This window comes from Astyanax mexicanus, chromosome 15 (assembly GCF_023375975.1).
Source record: "Astyanax mexicanus isolate ESR-SI-001 chromosome 15, AstMex3_surface, whole genome shotgun sequence".
NCBI classification, from domain to species: domain Eukaryota; kingdom Metazoa; phylum Chordata; class Actinopteri; order Characiformes; family Acestrorhamphidae; genus Astyanax; species Astyanax mexicanus.
In genome coordinates, this window is record NC_064422.1 from 29,000,373 (window position 1) to 29,014,363 (window position 13,991).

At 37.3% G+C, this 13,991-nt stretch overlaps 1 long non-coding RNA gene across 1 annotated transcript in view; it reads left to right on the top strand.

Annotated features, from left to right (window-relative positions):
• Window positions 1-13,991, top strand: part of LOC111192349 (uncharacterized) — a 78,236-nt gene that overhangs the window by 1,153 nt on the left and 63,092 nt on the right. The window contains exon 2 of the long non-coding RNA XR_002649843.2: window positions 1,809-1,932. This is a non-coding gene — a long non-coding RNA (uncharacterized LOC111192349). The remainder of the gene's footprint in view (window positions 1-1,808; window positions 1,933-13,991) is intronic.

Genomic DNA, 13,991 nt, shown 5'->3' on the forward strand with positions numbered 1-13,991 from the left:
TTTCAGTTTGGGAAAAGTGTAAAATATGAAAATCACTGCCAAAAAGAGTTCTTTACAGGTTTCTGATAGAAGTCTAAATGGCTATCTATTGAGATTCCCTCTGGCAGCTTCTATATGTAAAGATGTACAATCCTAATTATCCTATTTTTTTAAATCGCATAAAAATTATAATTTGATTAATCAGATTATTTGATTATTCTCATCTTATCTGGATGTGGTAGTGTGGGTGGTGTGGTCAGGAGGTACCGCTGTCGAATAGCGACGTAAAGGCAAAGGAGGCGCTTTGGGCAGTTGTAAACTGTTCAGCTGACTTACGTTTATTGACAAAAAAAACCCCAAAAAGAATACAATACACTATATACACTTATTTTTTTAGGAGTAGGCAGAGATAAGTGGATAATGCTACCACTAGTTAAGACTTAAGGGTAAGAACGCTAACCCAGTCCTTAATAGAGTTCTTAAGCTTTTTAGCTCCAGCAAACATGTCCGTCTCAGAGAACTCAATCTACCTCTCCTCCCGTAATGCGCACCCTATACCCCTTAAATACCCCCCCCGGGCTAAACCAAAAGAGTACATGGGTGAGACAGCTACCAACAATTACACATATAACAAATATACACATAACCGGTTATCTTCACTCATACGACATACTAGGACTTATAGGACAGGTAAGTATAATACACACATATACATACACATTTAATTAACAATTTTGCTTTTTCCCCCACAGGTAATCTGGAACCCCCCCCGGCACCAAAGGTTTCTTCCCACCCCATTAAGGGTATAAAAGCTGGGTGACCCGCGCGCTGCCACTCCATAAGGAAGCCGGTAAGTAGCAGGGGTAACCTGCCTAATTAAATATTAAAAATTGTCTTTCAGAATAGTTGGTGATTGGTGTGGGGACCCACCATATCACACTGGAACACAGTAAACCTGTCTGTGGCATAATTTCCAGCTTCAAAAAAAGTTAAAAGGGAACACTGGACAGATGCCCTGTCTGTTTAATAAACATAAACTTAGTTCATAAATCTTCAATAGTCTGATATATTCAATAGTCTGACAAACAGTTCCTTGAAACACTTTTAGGCTGGCTTTCCAGAGCAGTAGTAGATAAAAGTCTCTTAGTGAGAGTTAACAATGGAATACATCATTGCTGCTCAGTCGTTTCCTTGCCATATGAGAAGGAAAAGGGCTGGCTGAACATGAACTCATGGCTTAAAAATGCCTATCTCTCTCAGTGTCACTCATTCCTTCCTATCAGCAGTGGTGTCATGTCCAGATGGTAGCTTATGCAGGACTGTTTTCAGTTACCAATTTATGGCCAGAATCTGCTCATCACAATCAGGCTGTGGTCAACGAACTGAGCCGAGGTTTTCATATCAGAAAAGCAGACAAATCATAGTTTAATGCTGTCCTAATTCAAAACACCCCAAGTATATTAGTCCTTACGAGACAGGACTTTTGACATGGCATGCTGGGGCGTTCCGAAACTAAACCAAACCAAACCAAAAAGTATCGTAGCAACTGCGCTTTTTCTTCAAAACATGTCCATTCCATTTTAATATGAATGATTGGCAGTCCACAGGGCGAAGTTATTCTGCTTCCCCCTCCACAAAGCTGCTGTTGACAAAGGTCTAAACCTGGAGATGGGTACTCATCCACTCCCACCTTTCATCACCCAGATGGGCACCACAGCTGATTCTGATCATGAAACAGTGTTCTGGATTAAGCGCACGTATGACGACACTCTTCTCTGTCTTGAGCTTTAATAAGTCTCTTAAGCATTACCTCACTGCTCTGCCCATAGGCGGACTGTCCTAATGATGCTTCTCCCGTGTCTCAGCAAAGTGCCAGTCCCTTGGCTCCAGCACCAGTTGGCCTTGGATGGACAAGTTACACCTAAATGACCACTGATGACCAATTATTTCTCTGTAAGTAGACTGTGTGAGTTCTGTTTGCTTCATTATCTTCTTATGCACAACTGAAGCAAACCTGTCTTAAGTTTCTACTTGTCTGCGTGTCTGAAATGCAATGACAGCCTATTTAAGTTGACAGACATAAGCAGTAATACATACATACATCAATTCAGTGCAAAGTTAATCCTAGCTTTTACCACACTTTGTTTGATTTGAAAAGATGTAGCATGGTGTAATATGTGCAAAAAAGCATTCTTAACATTGAGAGTCATTTTGATGGACACCGATTAGGTTTAGTGTTGGATCCAAAGTATAGGTCAAAAGTGATTTTTTTTTTAGTCTTTAATAATGTTTAATAGACTCTTTCAACAGCAGTTTACATTTTCTTTTAACAGAGAAGAACTCATTGTGCAACACACAATTATAAATAATTAGCAGATATCAAATGCACAGTGAAGAAACATTTGTATTTTTTAGAAAAAAAATTGTCATTCATTTGAAAATAAGAATTTGAGGCCAAAGCTGTGAAGCTGTCCAAATATTTGACAAAACATTTGAGAAATTATTGAGAAACTATTTGAGTCCAAAGTCTTCAAGCCACAAATTTGAGGCCAGATATTTAAAGCTAAAAATTAAAGGGTCAAATTTTGAGGACAAAACCTGAGGCATGTATCTGATAACTGATAAATATCAATTTTAACATTAGAACCTTAAAAACTGCTTTGTATTAATGAATTGTTAACACCACTACCACCCTCAGTGCTGTGAAATGAGTATATGCAGTTTGGTTTCTACAGAGAAACATCAGTCTACCTGTGAATGCTCCACACCAAGCAACACTGACAAAGCTTTTCACTGCCTACATACATCTTTGTCTAGAGGCTGTTTATGAAGTTAAGTCTGCACTTTCTCTAAATGTGAATATTATTTGCTTAAACAGTGCCTAGTTCAGATTTGCCAGATGGAAGCTGTTTTGATTCGGGGTATGTTGGTTACTGTGATTAATCAGACAGTCTATTGTGACCCTCTTTAAACAACAAAAAGCAATCAGTAAAAATGCGGGGGAAATTGCTTCCTAGCCGTGTGGCTTGGTGCATGGCCCAAGAAGGAGTTAGCAGATATCTCTGAGATCTCTGAACTCAGAAGAGTTTCAGCCTCGCGATCAGTTCAGCTTTCTGGGCTTATCAGATAAAAACACCCTCTGGGACATTGCGTGTACCGTAACTCCTCTGCTGAAAATATGTAGGAGAACTGTGAAGACCATTAACTGTTAGTGCCCTACCATACTGAATACAGGGTTTTTTAAGCACTAGTACACTGTGTTTTTTAGACAGAGTTCACTATACCTGATACACATAAAATAAAAAGTATATATAAAAAAGAAACATTATATGTTCTTATTCCGCAAATTTTTTAGAATGCACAATATTCACAATAAATTAACTAAATTATCTATATCGTATTGTGTAAGGAAAAATAAGAGTAATATCAAAATCACTTTATTTTCTTATATATACAACGAATTTGTCTTGGTAAATGCACACATGCATGATATATATCATGCTAAACTTACCAGATACACTATGTAAAAAAAAGTATTGGGACACTAACTTGTCCATTGCATCTTCTGATAATAAAGTTTTTTATAATTTATTTTGTAGAAGTAACTGTCCAGGAAAGACTTTCTGATATTGGAATATTAATAGGAATGTTTAATTGCATTCCATGTTATGCCTTTAACCCTCACTGCTTTCAGCACCACAGGCACTGTCGCGATGGCTGCTCTGCTCTCTCCTCAAAATATCACAAAATGTGTGTGTGTGCTCAGATGGCTTTAAAAAGGCAGAGACAAAATACCATTGCATCTGTGCAATATGGTTATCTTTCTTTGCCTCAAAGTATCTAAATGCATTAATTAGAAGAGGTGTTCACAAGTATTTGGATATGTAAAGAGTATGACAACTCTTAATGCATTTCCAAGAGAACTAAAATACAATAAAACAAGCGAAAAAGAAAGAACAAAAAATAATAACATATGTACATATGTGAACTATAATAAAGAATGATAAATGATATGAACATTTGTGCAATAGGTGCATAAGGACGTATAATTCTGGTGCACAGGAAACGATTAAACAAAACACTTTGCTGTAGGAAATATGACAGTTCAGTTACGCTGTGAAATAGACCAAAGCACTATTAAAGGGGCCCTAGAATGGGAAACTGTATTTACCTTGGCGTAGTTCAGTAATGAGAATCCAGTACATGGAACTGATATACCATGAACCTCAAACAGTGTTGTGTCCTCCTTCAAAACCATACCCAGTAAAACAGGGCTGAACAACAGGCCAATTCTACACCCCCCTTCAAAATAGTTAAGTAACATACATGACTGGTTACATATATTTAAAAAAAATCGTCACACAAAACCCTGATAACCGTACACAAAGCTGCTGAAACACAGTGGCGAAAATATGGTAACACAATATGGTTTTGTTCATTTTGAACAGCAGGACATCACCACAAGTCTCTGCTCACAATCTGTAGTTTTTCTTGTGCCAGTTTTAGCAAAAAGGGAGCTCAAACTTAGCACACAAAGACGCAAACAAGCATTCATGTTAGGCTAAAAGCTAAGGCTAGGTGACCGGTTATTACCATTTTGTCTCTCCATTGTCTGTTTCCTTAATAACAAACTGGACTGAAACATTTGAACAAAATTTGAGCCAATACAAACCATTAAGATTTAAAAGAGCTATTGAGTGGGGAGCGCTAAGAATAACTGGCTACTGCTCTAATCTTATGCTCTTGCTAACAGCATTAAGAGGAATCATCAAGTGGACAGCAACACTGTCCAAACTAAAAGACTCTGGAACAATAAAGTGTTTTTGCTACAGCGTTAAAACTATGCCATAGCATGTGGCTTCTCAAAATAGTGCCAAAACCAGCAAACCAAAGAATGCAGCATTTCATTTAATTCATTCTGATGCAAAATAACAGGGTTGTAAATAGGGTTATAAAATTGCATCAGAGCATTTCTTGCCCAAACTAAAGTCACAGTTACTATTCATACGCTAAAGAACAATTTAATTTTCTATTGGACACCTTTTAAATCATGCACTGTTTAAAACCTATTTAATACATTAGCACACATGATAAATTATTCTTTTATACATTATTCATGTTTAATTGTAATTAATTGCTGAAAAAACAGATGTCAGTAGCAAAAGTAAGCACATGTAATGTTTGCACTGTACAGCTCTGTGCATATGCTTCTTGGACGGTGTCCAAAGGGTAGCAGTGTTTTTACTCTCAGGGCTTTTATTTTTTTATTTCATTCTTTTGGATTGTCCGAGATGTAAAAGAGCTCCGCGTCTGACATCTCTTCCTCCACAGGCGCTCGCTGTGCTCTTTATTTAATAGGCACCAGAGAACCAGAGTGGCCTTTGTGTTCATTTCACATTTTCTGCTCTTTGTATGGAATAAGCCCGCCAAGTTCAGTACGTTTTTGAACTGGGAGGAAGGAAAGGAGGGCAAACGGCCCATTTTACACCCCCGTGGAGAAGCACCACAGCAGGCTAATTCTAGCAACAGATGGCCCAGAGCCCATCTATCAGATAGAGAATATTATGTGCTCCTGTAGAGAACAGAGGAGGAAAGAGTAATAAGATACCTTTCCTATTCCCTAAATCACAGTCAGCTCCAAAAACAATGATCCGACTCGATGGTAACTTCATTGTCTCATGATATACTTGTGAAGAAGTGTCATTTAAAACGCAGGCCAGCTGATTATGAAAAGTGCGTCCTGTTTGTGTTTTCAAGGAGGTGTTTTATGGGGTCCTTCAGTGCACAGAGTGAATTAAAACAGCAGAGGCCAAATATTCCTCAGAGGGAAATTAATTGGCTATCAAGACAAGAGTGGAAAAAGATCAGAAACACTCTTTACATGCAACCTTGCTGGGTCAACGAACGCTTTTCCAGCATATACAAAAGAGAGCTTTCGGTGATCATGTGTAAAGCTCTTTCGTATCTGGAGGAGAAATCTTGACTTTGTTCTTCGTTGTTAAAAGCTGGACGTTTTGATCTGTTTTAGAATATCCAAGAAGACTTTGCAAGATTTCTACACAATAGTAATTATTTATTTTTGTAGTTTAACTACATTTTGTTTGTTCTAAACACACTGACATGCATTCAGTTTGAAAGGTTAAAAATGTGCTGAGAAAAATACAGCTCTGGAAAACAATTAAACTACTTAAAAATTATGAGTTTCTTTGATTTTTACCAAATTGAAAACCTCTGGAACATAATCAAGAGGAAGATGGATGATCACAAGCCATCAAACCAAGCTGAACTGCTTAAAGTTTTGCACCAGAAGTGGCATAATGTTATCCAAAAGCAGTGTGTAAGACTGGTGGAGGAAAACGTGCCAAGATGCATGAAAACTGTGATTAAAAAACAGGGTTATTCCACCAAATATTGATTTCTGAACTCTTAAATCTTTATGAATATGAACTTGTTTTCTTTGCATTATTTAAGGTCTGAAAACTCTCATCTTTTTGTTATTTCAGCCATTTCTCATTTGTTTTGCAAATAAATGCTCAATAAATGACAATATTTTTATTTGGAATTTGGGAGAAATGTTGTCCATAGTGTATAGAATAAAACAACAATGTTCATTTTACTCAAACATATACCTATAAATAGCAAAATCTGAGAAACTGATTCAGAAACTGAAGTGGTCTCTTAATTTTTTTCCAGAACTGTACGTTTTGTGGAGCTTTCACTTTTGTAGACGTTTCATTGACGTCTACAAATGCTTACCTTAAGTTTTTCATACACATTTTGTCTAAAAAGATTTTCTTTACGGAATCCTAAATGTCATTTTTTTTTTAAATACAAGTTTATCATCATCTTTTATTACAGTATATTAGTACAACATTTGATAGTGGCAAATTTGACAAATTTCATTTTCCTTTTTCTCTGCCAGAACATATTCAGTGCACCTTGGCACGGATTCTGTCTCTGGAGAGTTTCTAGTCTGAAAGACTTCCCCTCAATTGGTGTTTTGATGATGGTGGAGAGTGCCAGATTTCCCAGAGGTGTTAATTTGGCTCAGATCTGATAACCACGGAGGTCATAGCTCATGAGTTACATCATTTTTTTATACTCATTAAAGCAGCCGCTAATTCCTCATCTGCTGTGAATATCACCTTGCTAGAGACCACGTGATCACCCAGAATAGTTCTGTGTTAATGTGCAGTGAATGGAAATATGTAGACCCAAACTGTGCCAGCATTATATGCCCTCTTTGTGCATGATACACTTGCATATTCACATGCAAGAAGTTAAACACCCCTGGTTAAAATATCTGTTACTAAAGGGCTCTGCATACCTCTGTAAAATTGCATGAAGCTGAACATGTCCTTCATGTGAGGTTACGAGCTTGCATACTTTCTGCAGTTTCATTTGCCTGTTTTTTATGCATCACAACTGCATAACTCCTTTTTAACTACCTTTTTTGTTTTCTCCACAATTACGTCACATTGGTCGCCAAAGCAATGCAAATGTCATGAATGTCAAAAAGAAAAAAGGACAATAAGTATGCTTTTTATGTTTTATTCAGGACAGTTATACTATACCTTTTGGCATCTCTTAGTATTAAAAAAATTACTTAAGATATTTAGAAGACTTTGCATGACACAGAAATCATATTTTCCCAGTCTCATCCGTTTTTATTTGCCCTTTTTATGCCCTGTCATGGTGGGCTGCAAGACATAGTTAGCAGGGTTTGACAAAACGTTGTTGACCTAAAATTGCAAACATTTTGAATTGTATGTGGTGAACTTGTAGTTTTAAAGATACACTTTGATTTTCTTTAATTATTTTAAATACTCTGATACTATTTACAGCAGGACGGACAGATTAGGCTATGCCTCAGCTAAATATTGAGAAATTTTAAGTGAAATTAATATTATTAATTGCTGAACACTCATCAAGTGTCTTCAGGCCCTTGATAATAAAACCATGTGAATGTTGTGATCTCATTGATGTCAAAAGTTACTTTCTTAAAGAGGCATTTATCCCAAGATGGCAGGGTGGACAGCCAATTATAAAACACTTTTAAAATAGCTTGATATATTTATGAAAATCTTCAAAGCTGTATAAAATATATATTTTCAATTTTGGTATTTAACCACCTTAAAGCATAATGCAGCTCAACCAGAGAGCACTGCAGATATGGCAAACAACCCACTTCCCAAATCTAATACAACTATAAAGTGTAGTTTAGCAAAAGTACTTGTTATTTCTCTATATTTGTAATAATAGATTATTTTTTAGTAAAAGTTTATTGTTATACAGTGTGTGTGTGTGTTTAAAATTTAAACAACAGGCATGTTATACTGATATTGACCCAGTAAAAGCCGAACATTTCTTTAATATTTAAAAAAACACTGCATGCTAATTAATTTGCATACTTTACAGTTTCACTCACTTCATTTCCCAATGGTCACAGTCACTTCTTGCAGTGAAGGCACATCTCTCCTTCCAGCCCAAATTCCTCATAGTCAGGAACTATAGAAGAACACAGAGACACATTCATTACAACATCAGCAACCATCCTTCAAATCTCCAGATGATTCAGTTGATTAAAAGCACAGATTTAACCATATCTGGTTGTCCGATTACTCTGCTCTGGCTACCACTCCTGACTGAGCACACTTTAATGGTCATCATTTGGGGCTGTCCAGCATGTCTTGGTGGCATTTGCTGTATTTCACATTCTGCCAGTTCCAGCAGGACTGTTCCATTCATTAGAACGAGTTTTTTTTATAAGTAAGGAAATAGATGTGGAGTCTTTCCCTGCTGGCATTCCCAGTAGGAGGCTCGCAGCGTCACTGAACACCTTGGAGAAATCTGCTTTAATTCCACCAGATGCACATGAGGATTTTGAGAGGAAGTCCTCTGACGTTACCCACCAAGATTTTAAATTAAACACAGTGTGTTTTTACATCCTCTATAATTGCAATACCATATAGACACCCATTTCTACTTTATTGCACAAGCACTGCACTGCACTGGTTATTTTTGAAAATAGAAGATAAAAGATGCCCTTTGTGTCTGCTGCAAATTTGTTTAAAATTTGTGTAAACACTGTGTAACAACACTTTTTTCAATTTTCATTTTGAATGAACACATTATTACAAATATAGAAGAATTTCTCTTCAGTTCAGAGAACTTTTTATACAATTTATACAGTTTTTTGCCATGTCTGTAGTTAAGCTGAATTAATTGTTTAACAGTAAAAAAATTCTATTTGCTTAATTCCGGTGATTTGAAGATTTTTTTAATAAGTCATTACAAATTATTATTTAGCTATTTTCATAACAAATTAATATTTATTATATATTTATGTATAAAAAATCCCTGTCTACCCTGCCATTTTTTTGAATGAATGGGATATAAGAAAGTAGCATTTGACATTAGTGGCATTACCATGAGCAATTAAAAATATTTGCAATATTTACTGTAGGTCAACCACGTATTTACAGTTTATTTTTATTTTTTTTCTTCCTTTGGGAAAAGTATCTTTAGTTAGATTGTCTTTTCAGCTACAGCTGTATTTTAGCAAACTTATGAACTGTGATATATCTGTTTTATTGCTCTTTTATATTTGCATTGTTCATTGTAATCTTCATGTTGTTTTTAGATAGACAATTTCAAGATCTGTCCAGGGACAATGGATGAAAAATAGCCTTTAGGCTAGTAATGTTAATTAATTTACACTGTCCCTGTTAAATAAACTATTAAATACAATTTTTAAAAACGTTCTTTTATCAAAGCACAGTTTTTGCTAAAAGTATCTAATAGTCAGAAGAATAAAAAAATCTTAAGTCCTTTTTTGAAAGGTATCAGGCAGTATTCTGATAATTACCTGTATTTTAAGGCACATTTTAAATATCTTACTTTTGAATCAGTCAAAAATTAGCGGATGCTGCTGTGTTCCAGTGATTCCTCCAGAAATGACTCCATCATGATGGTGAAGTCTGTGTATACCCGTGTGCTGCTGAATATTAAATATGTAGAGGTGACTGAGTGAGTGCTAGTACTGAAGTCATCAGGGGAGGTATCAGAGCTCTACCTCACATCCCCTACGGCCGACTCTCTCAACGAGCCGCTTGGCTTTTCTGGGTGAGTGCAAGTGCTGAAATCTGTGAAGCATGTAGCAGGTTCCCCTCAGCCTGCACGGCTGCATCTGGACTATAAACTCTGCAGCACCCCGCCCTGCTCTCCAGCCAAATAACAAACAAACTTCTCTGTGCTTATAATCACTTATCACGTACACATTATTATGTTTTTTTTAGCACAAAGCAACATACGCTCATGTCGCCTCAAATGGCTTTTCCGTATCGTGTCCATAAATGGACATGGCTGAGTTGTGTCCCTAACATCGCCTCTGGCTAAACCCTCACCAGCCAGGTCCGTGATTAGAGCTGTTTGATCTCGGCTGATTAATTAAAAAAGAACGCTGTGAACTCAGGGTTGCTACAGCGATAAAGCCGTAATGGTGCGGCAGGTGTTGGCCTCTTTAGCAAGGCTGTGCGTGGAAGTCCTACAGAGCTGTGGAGGTGGCTGCTCCCAACACACTCTCCAAACCGCAGCTCACATACCACACATTCTTCCTGGCCACACAACTGTAAGGGCACGAATGTCTGGCTGGGGAGCGCTTGACTACATCCGATTCTTTGTAAACAGCTTCAAGTAAATTCTATGAAAACTATAAGCTACGTGCCTCAGATCTTTAACCCAGTCATCTTTACCACTTGCTGCGCAGCATACTGAACTAATCAGCCTTAAGAGAGCTAATAGCTCATAAAAGACTGGAGGTAAATACCTACCCTTACTGCTGCATAAAGGCTGGAAGCCACTCAATGTTAACCCCTTACACTGAATAATGAAAAACTCTTTTTTGGTTCAAATATATGAACTGTAAAAAACATGCACTACAAATTTTTTTTTTATTTTTTTATTGCTGACTCAACTATAAAGTTATTTTTTCCTGGAATTTTGTTAAGACTTTTTGCACAATCAACTTCATTAACACTTTGTTAAGCTAGATTTTTGTAGTGTACATAACTCTGAGCTCTCTTTTTCCTTTTTATCAATTTATCATTAATTGTGTAAATTTAGTGCCTAGCTTTGCACACCTTGGCATTTTCTCATTCAGCATTATGAGGTAGAGTCAACTGGAATGGCTTTCATTTAACAGCTGTGCTGAACTTGTCAAGAGTTACAGTGATTACTTAAATTTCTTGTCTCTTAATGTGTTTGAAAGCTTCAGTTGTGAAGAGGTAGAGTTGGTATACAGTGAATAGCTCTATTTAAATAATGTTTTAAACCATATTATGGCAAAAAAAAAAATACTCAACTAAGTAAAGAAAAAATTGACCTTGAAGAAATGAAGGTCAGTCATTCAGAATAATTTTAAGAACTTTGAAAGTATTGTCAAGTGCAGTAGCAAAGACCATCCATCACAGGAAAGGAAGACCAATCTTCTGACTGGTACTTTATGTAGTTTTCTGTAGTTTTCTTACAAATATATGGGATTAAACTGTAGCATTTAGTTTGTCAACACTTGGAACAATATGACATTCGGCACATCCTCAAAAAGACGTTTTTTTCCCCGAAGGTCTATACAATTTTGAATGTTTAAATTGTGCAAATTTTGTTAAGAATGTAGAACGACTTAAACAAACTAATCTAACTAATGCAGTATCTATTACCTTTGAAAAATATCTGTGCTCTACATTCTGTGTTTATTCTGTGAATTGATGGGCAAACTGGGTAAATGATGAGTAGGCAAGTAATTTTATATAAAAGAACATCTCCAAGAGAGATTTCCTCAACTTTAAACGAGTGAACCTGGTCATGCTCTACAAGACAAGTCCAGCAAGAGCGTCCTGCTGATGCAAAGTGAAGTCAGCACAAATCATGCGTATGAACCTGGTCAGGCTCAGGGAGGCGGTCGCCGGAGAGCCGGACAGCTTCATTGAGCCCCTCGTCCTGGGATCCATCAGGCCGCGTGACGGCTAGGCTGCGGCCCTGCTGCTCTGACAGCCCCTATAAGTCTATAAGTCTGCAGCGCTGCAGCTCCCACTGCTGCCGCTTCATTACTCCGCGCAGGTGCCTTCAAGCTCCAGCCGCCGTCTCCATCAGCCAGCCGCTCCTGATCTGACCAGACTATTACTGTAACGCTCCCCAGAGCCGCTGCACTCCAGAAACGCTGATGTCATCCGGCGTGTCATAAGGCACGGTGTGATTAAGTGAGAAAGGTGTTTGAGTGTACTGACTTCCACAACAAATAGATAAAAGAGATAAGGCCAAGCTAACGTTCCTCTTGGTTTAATACAAAACCATATTTAGGCATCGGTCCACTAGCAGGCCAGGCTTCATTCTTCACTTTTGATAAACCTCGGCATGTTTATAATGTACCTTCCACTTCGATCTAAAAGACATATTTGTATGAAATGTACTGCAGGAGAATTCTTACTGACAGGTTGGATGCAGCAGATCTTTGGTAGATGATCTACTTCTTTCAGGTGCAATGAAAAGGCCTGTGAAAAAAGAACACAAAGTACAAATATTTCAGCTCCAATAGCCATGATTTTAGGGTGCACCACTTGGCATCAATGCAGCTTTCAAGTCCGCACATGTTGAATAGCACCAAAATATTTGTGATACATTTATTTCATGCTGGGCCCACACCGGTGCGGGACAAGTGAAAAAGCATTCTCACTCAGCCCAGCTTAACTCAAGCCCCAGACCAGCGCTCTGTTTCAGCACTCCGACTCCTCGCTCACACGTTTCTTTCATAACGCGCTGGTGGGACGCAGGTTCCTGGCAGCTCTAAGCATGTACGCCTGAACTTTTGTCAGAGGAAGAACAGCCTCCAGTCAAAACAGACACATCACGTCTGTGAATTACAGCCATTCAGCTATTGAAAATCAGTGTTTTCACACAGAGATCCACCCAGGGGAGACAGATCAGTCTGTTCTGTTTAAAATCACTTACCTTTCAAGCTTACGGCAAATAAAATATGCAGAGCGTAAATAAAAGTCGAAGAAAAGACTGAAATATGAAGCTTTTGAAAGCCTCATAACGACCATATTAATTACAGTTAAGTAAATCTTACAATTAGTTAACCCTTTAAGATCCTCAGCTAGGAACAAATAGTGGTATTTTTTTTTTCATTTTTAGGGTTTTGTTTTGTTTATGGCAATAACAAAAATGATTAGCTTTTTTTTAAGATCTTAGTTTTTTTAAATATACACCTCTATTAAGAACACTAACCACAAACATAGATTTACACTAATTAAGTTTATATTGTATAATTTGTTTATTAAAACCTGTAAAGCTTTAGTATGCTGAAAATTATATGCTCACATTTACATGGGGGGGGGGGGGGGGGTGTAGATGGCAATATTAATTCCATGGAAATGCAGAATTATTATAAATATATTTTCAGCAACAGCTGGAATTCATGCATTATGATGATGTGATTTTGTTTTGCTGTCCTACCTATTCACTAATGCTCGTCAGTTGACTTATCGTGACTTAATTTTAAGATTGTGGCGCCCCGAAGACTACCTCAAGGTACTGTGTGTATAAACAGTGCTTTTTAATAAACTTCCTGTTCACTATAAAAGTCCTCAGTGCCTCTTTTTAAAGGTTAGATTACTTAAAATTCTACCAGTGAATTGTGGAGCTACTTTGAGCTTGTTAAACAAACGTAAAAATAGCTTTTGTGTTTTTTTTGAATGGGTAATGCTATGCCCCTATTAATAGCATTGTAAGCCTGTTGGGAGCATCGGCTAAAAAAGCTGGATTTTGGAATACTGGAGGCAAATGGAGTTGGGCTGTTTGACAATTGTTTGTACTCATTATGTTTCACTACATCCTAAGTTCTATCCAAAGCTACTACAAAATCTCCATAAAAAAAATCAAGTAGAACCTTCTGTGCAGCCTCCTAAAACAATTAAGTTACATAACTAAAACTCTGGGTCCTCGTCATGGTCATC